The sequence below is a fragment of the Acanthopagrus latus genome, chromosome 21 (assembly GCF_904848185.1).
Source record: "Acanthopagrus latus isolate v.2019 chromosome 21, fAcaLat1.1, whole genome shotgun sequence".
Classification (NCBI taxonomy): domain Eukaryota; kingdom Metazoa; phylum Chordata; class Actinopteri; order Spariformes; family Sparidae; genus Acanthopagrus; species Acanthopagrus latus.
Genome location: NC_051059.1, coordinates 19,536,929 through 19,542,928, shown reverse-complemented (window position 1 = coordinate 19,542,928; position 6,000 = coordinate 19,536,929). Strand labels below are relative to the sequence as shown.

General features: G+C 42.6%; 1 protein-coding gene across 3 annotated transcripts in view; it reads left to right on the top strand.

The window, feature by feature from the left end:
* The first annotated feature begins 214 nt into the window (after window positions 1–214).
* Window positions 215–6,000, top strand: part of per2 (period circadian clock 2) — a 29,755-nt gene continuing 23,969 nt past the window's right edge. For 2 of the 3 annotated variants that reach the window (XM_037082683.1, XM_037082681.1), the window contains exon 1: window positions 215–379. The gene's annotated coding sequence lies outside the window, so the exon portion shown is untranslated. Of the gene's footprint in view, window positions 380–624; window positions 694–6,000 lie in introns of those variants that run through there. The other variant, XM_037082682.1, reaches the window with a different exon arrangement.

Below are 6,000 nucleotides of genomic sequence, written 5' to 3'. Positions count from 1 at the left end.
CTTATGTAAAAACAGTGGCAGCACCACTGACCAATAGCGGCGCGGAGCGGCGGCCGCCGTCACCTCCCAACGTGGGGGGCGGACCGCGCCTATTGGCACACGGCGCTGTGAGGTAAGACCGACGGCTCTCCGGGCCAATAAGCGAAGAGCTGTGGGAGGGGCTCAGGGAGGAGCTCGAAATGAGGTCACTGCCTTACTGGAGATGCAGGGCAAGAAAGCCGGTGAGTCTGGAAACCCGAACGGGGCGACCGCAGTGTGTCAGACCAGGCTTGGACCGTCAAAACCCGCCCGACATCTCTGCCTGAGACTCGAGCTTTAAAACTCAAGGCTTTGTTTCACTCCGGGACCAGGAGCAGGATCAGGATCTGCGTTTTGTGAGGTTGGTGCGACTTTTACTTTCAGTGCGTTACGCCAGCTGTTAACATGCATTTTTTTCTTGTTGCTGTTTGATTAAAAGGCAGTTTAAATGTGACAGATGAAGGATGTGAATGTTAACGTGGCTGTACTGTGTGGCGTGTTAAAGTTAAAAATGCGGCGAGAGCGCCAAGCGTCAAAGTTGCGTAACTGTGTCACTTGTGAGGGTCAATCCTGGTCAGTAGACTACAGCCCTGCCCACATGACAGCGGCGTGACAGCGGCAGGTGAGCAGGAAATACCAGCCAGCTGACCTGCACTCAAAGCGACTTATATCAACGTAAGGCTGCAGCATTCAGTGGAAATGAATCCGTGTATGTGGAGCTCGCATAGATCCGTGTTCGGGTCGCATGTGGTGCATTGTAGACGCGCTTTCTGTCACATGAGAAAACTCGTAGCGTAACGCCTTACATAAAGTCTACTGCAGCAGCACATGGCAGAAGCGCCGATTAGAGAAAATGAGTTCAGGTTTTCCCCCTGAAGAGATCGTCAGCGTGCTGTGACGCTCGAGTCAGCCGGTTTGCATAGTTGGCCATGAGGGGAAAATCCTTACATAAAGGGTCCGCATGTTTCATCCCAGCGTGTTTGGACGATGACGTTTAAGCTGTATATGGAGGAGAGTACTTATAGTCAGGTGCACAACATTTTTTGTGGTATTGGAGCTAAACCAAGCGCATTTTGTGAAAAAGTTTACTTTTTGATACGTAGTATTTGTGTGATGTGTATTCCGTTGTAGCTGTAACGGATTACAAGAAGCAAGTAACAGGTTACAGCCCTCATGATTTCTCTAAAAAAAAAGGTCAGCTGCTCAAGGAAAAGGTGCCCATGTTTAGTCTGATGACACAAGGCATTTTTGTCTGTCTGTGGTTAGTGGATTGCTGTGCAGCTGGCCATGGTGTGACAACATGGAAATTCACTCAAAGCTGGAGTGAAAAAAAAAGTTGTTTTTTTCTTTTACAAAGCAGAGACAGTATCAGCATCCATGTACATAGTACTCACTCATGGAGTACTTTTACCTCAGACTCCTGATTGCATTTGACCTCTAATACTTGTTTTTTGCTTATACTTACAGTGAGTTAGAGGGAGTTAGTTAGTTGTAATGGTCAGATATTTATAGATGAAGTTGTTTGCAGTCTGATGGGATGAGAGCATGTCATGTTTGTCCAGGGTTAAAGGCCACAGGCTAAGACAATGTATATTAAATGCTGTGATACATACGTATAACACAAAGCTTTTTTTTTAATTGTTAGTTATTTCTAAATGAACATAAAGCCAATTCAAAGATAAAAGCAATCCAAACTTCAGGTATTGGTGATGCAAATGCTGTTAGTATATCTTCAAGCTGACTCTATGAAATGGTTTTTTGTCCTTTATCTGTAAAGTATTCAGTGTTAATCAGCAACAAGTCCAGTGGCTGTAGTGGGAGGAGAAATCTGACTGACGCACGTAAGTCTGGCAAGGGAGCGGTCATAAAGGCCAGTTTATCTTACAGTCAATGGAAGTTTGGCATCGCGCCGGGTACAAACTTCCCTGCCTACAATTTCAGCACGAGATCAAGGGCATGCCATTGCTTTTTTCCCACCCAAACTTTATGCAAGGATAGGACAAATGATTTCAAAGCAGATAATACTTCATTATGTTTTCCATCTGTGGTTCCTCTAAAATAGATATTTTTAAATGCAGTATCTCAGATTTAGAATATGCCACAACATCTGTGCAGCAGTTTACCAGCTTTTATCTATTTGCTGTCTGTCAGTTGCTCAATGTGGAGTTCACTAAATTTGGTGGTCTGGGAATGGACTCCAAAAATAGCACATTTAATCTTCCCACTGTAATAGATCTGTTCCTTCTCAGTCTGAACATTGAGGCACCTCTTTTTAGCCCAGTGGAAAACGAATAAATGGGTGGTCTTGGAATGTGCAGTGTAGTGTCTACTGTGCATCTGGTCCATGAGAAATATGTGAGATAGTTGAAGATAGATGTAGGTCACGCAAAGAGGAAACAGCCTCACTCACATCTGCTCATGAAAAAAGTCATAGTTCTTGTTACCAAAAGGGTTGACATTTACGACTGCATTTACAAATCACATTAAAGTATGTAAAACAACTATCAAAGAATGCTGCAAGATGCTGATGAAACACCAGATTACATGTTGATGGCCAGTTAACAGATCCAAGTCCAGATCCAAGTCCTGTCACAGATTTAGAAGATTTCATAATTTGCCATAATCAAGTTATAATATCTGCTTTGCTTTCAATCCAATCAAAGTGACTCTTAGACTAGACTGTTACGATAGCTGTACATATGCAGTGTAGTACTCTGTCTGAACACACTCATTGTAAACTTATGTAAGTCCTCATGCAGATTGAGTCACTTGTGTGAGACGGTGACTGGACACTGTAGTCACAAGAATTATTGCCTCTGTCTTTGATACAGCTATACTGACACATTAGATTAGATTAGAATATTTTACGTTTTGGTCTTTCTAATACAAATTTTATGTTTTTTTCGTACAATTGCGTCTGAATATTTCCTGTAGAAAACATTACTATCACAGCAGTCAGAAAGAGGAACATAATGAGCATAACGAATTGAGCAAAAGTCATTTCAAATTTTAATAACCCAACCTGTTTATAATCTTAGCTGTAATGGTTTTTAAGCCTCGTCTGAATGGAGTGTTCCATCCTTTTTACAATACAAGAGTGATTTCTTCTTAATTATCTCTTGAAGTCCCGTAAGATTCAGAAAGGCCAAGTGAACAAAATGTTCACAGGGAAAGATTCTGTTCCTTGATAGCCCAGAGCGATTCTTTGATTGCATTAAAATGACTGAAGGGCTCCAAGAGGAGTAAAATATATCTTGTAATTGTGTTATGTTCCTCATCTTGCCTCGTTAGCCACCTGTTCCTCGTTGTGCCTGTCTTAATGTCCAATGTGACTGCTTCCTAGATCTGCCACCAGTCAGGAAAAGCATCCTAACGGACATTTTAGATATGTCACTGCTCGTATTTATAGATCATGACAAACCAGAGGAAGCTGATTATGGAAAAGTGATACTACGACATCTTTACAGGAAGTTGGAAGATTAGGAGTGAATACCTTTTACCTGACGCTTTCTCTTGAGGATTAGGGAGAGAGGGTGGAACTGCAGCATCACTGCTGGATCCACGTTCAAATAGACTCTCTTTATCTGTCTCTCTGCCCTGTCCGCTGGTTTTGAGCCAACAGGTAACAAGCTAATGAGGTCAATGTCTAGCAGTTGCTGTGCCAAGTTACTTGTGAACTTGTGAATACCGGCCACATTGGAAGCCAGCTCTGTAACTTTGGACCAGACTTAAGCAGCACTGAAATCCTTGGTCAGCAGTTTGTGCGCAAAGTTCAGTATGTATAAAATGTTGGCTGAGTAATATCTCAGATGGGCCACAGTGTGTGATAAGCAGTTTTCTGTTGAGGCTCTTTATCTAACTCTTCAGAAAACCGCTTACTCATAGTGCCGAGCTCAAGTGCTGCACAAATCATCAACTAACTATCACTCAAGTTCATCTTGCGGCCTCCAAACTGTAGAACTCTGGTTTCTTTTTGACAGTTTTGACCCAGTTCACACAGTAGCATTGACTGTTAAGGGGAAAATGCTTACTTTGTAGCAGGTCAGTGATAAGCCGACTGGTGACTGTGAACTCGCTGGTCTCTGAAAAGGTCAACAGATTGATTGATTGTTAATGGGAATGCTTAACTACTGTAATTGTTGTGGTCAGCCACAACTGAAGAAACTTTCTAATAAAGTCCTTGATGCAGAGTCAGGAAAGTTCTGGCTTCTCCTCAGCTTCCTCTCTGCAAAAGGAATTATTACATCAGTGAAGATTTACATCAACACCATCATTAGACTCATGAAGCTTTAAACTTTTCCCCTTCAGTCAGCCACATTTGTGTCTTGAAGCCACCTTTTCTAACATTACATACCAACTCAAACTCTCAGCACAATATGGGTGCCGCACACAGAAAAACCTAAAAAGGGTTGTGTTTGAACTGCCTTGATCCTTAAAACAAAAGACCATAGTACTCAGGTGAACTATGGGTAGGGCAGCTCTGTAGCTCTCTGTCGTCACTCGGAGTAGAAAATAGAAACTTTTCCATTGTAGGTCAGAGAGGAAGGCATGCTACCGCTTAGTCGGGCTATCCCTGGGAAACAGCCAGGCTGGAGGTTATACACAGAGACTTGGGCTTGTGGCTTGCACGTGACCGTAACTTGTTGCCCAGAAACAGGATTATGTAAGAGACGACAGTTTTTATTTTCCTGTGCTCTAAATCTCAAGTTTTACCTTAATTTACAGGTCAGACATACACATGTTTCATTAAATGTAAATGTTGACTTGAATTTGGTAACTTCACTGTGATACTGTCCAGGCTGCAGCACAGAAGTACTTCACACAGAGATGATTATAGGTACTGTGGTTTAGATAACATCACTATGGTGTAATTAGCATAATTCTATATCATTATGGGCTGAAGCAGCGGCGACTAGCTTTTCATCTAAATGATATGGTGTGTCACTCATATCCATCTAACACTCAAGATGGTTCATGCCAGAAAGACATTGCTGACATTGTTCCTAAGTTTTGGTTTAGCCATTATTTGCTTATCATTGTGTATTTTTTCTCTCTTCAACTTAATTACCCTGTTGTCACTAGACATAAAGTTTCCTCCTCTGATCACGGTTACCTTCTAATTATCCTCGTTTTTATTCCAAACACATACCTCGTCCACTAACGAGGGGAAATTTCTACCCATCACTGGGTGTCTAACAGACAGTTACTAATGCCTCTTTCTCATTCTGCTTGAAGAAGTATTTTACCCCTGGAAAAATGGCCCGTAAAACAGACTGTCTATGCAGTAGAAAGACCAGTATTTTTTAAATTGGTGCAACATGACCAGAGAAATTCCTTAAATGGAACTGCACTGCAATCAGAATGCACCCATAAACACTCCCGCTGATGGGTGATCAGCGGGAGTGGGTATTGCAACACAAAATACGGCCAAAGTTCACACTGGTTGCTTGTGGTCTATGATGGCATTCAGATGAATGCTGTCTAGAGTTTTGTGTCCCGCAGAGTGGATGATCCTTTGAAAGGGTCAGCGGGCTCAGATGGGCCAGTGCCACTGTTCTTAAAGGCCATACTGTCTCGACCAGGGGGCTTTTTCAGTGCACAACAGAGAAGCACCTGCAGGGCTGCTCAGAGGTCATGGGTCAAACCCTGCTATGTGCTTTGATATCACACCAAACGAAAGACAAAATTCACCTTTTTGAAAGACTGATTTATGTTTCTCAAAGAGATTTGAGCTGAGTGCATGCTTGTGTGTGTGTGTGTGTGTGCGTTTGTGTGTGTGTGTGTGTGTGTGCGCGCGCGCGAATGATTGAATATGCCCTTTAGTTCATGAACCATACTAGTGCTTTTGCATGTTTTGTAATGCAACTTTGCATATCGCTTATCGCATTCAAAAGCATTCAAATTTGGGCTCCTGTTTATTCGCACTTACAGTCACCTGTCCAGACAGCAGAGGTCCCCATTTGTAGCAATTCTGCAGTAAGC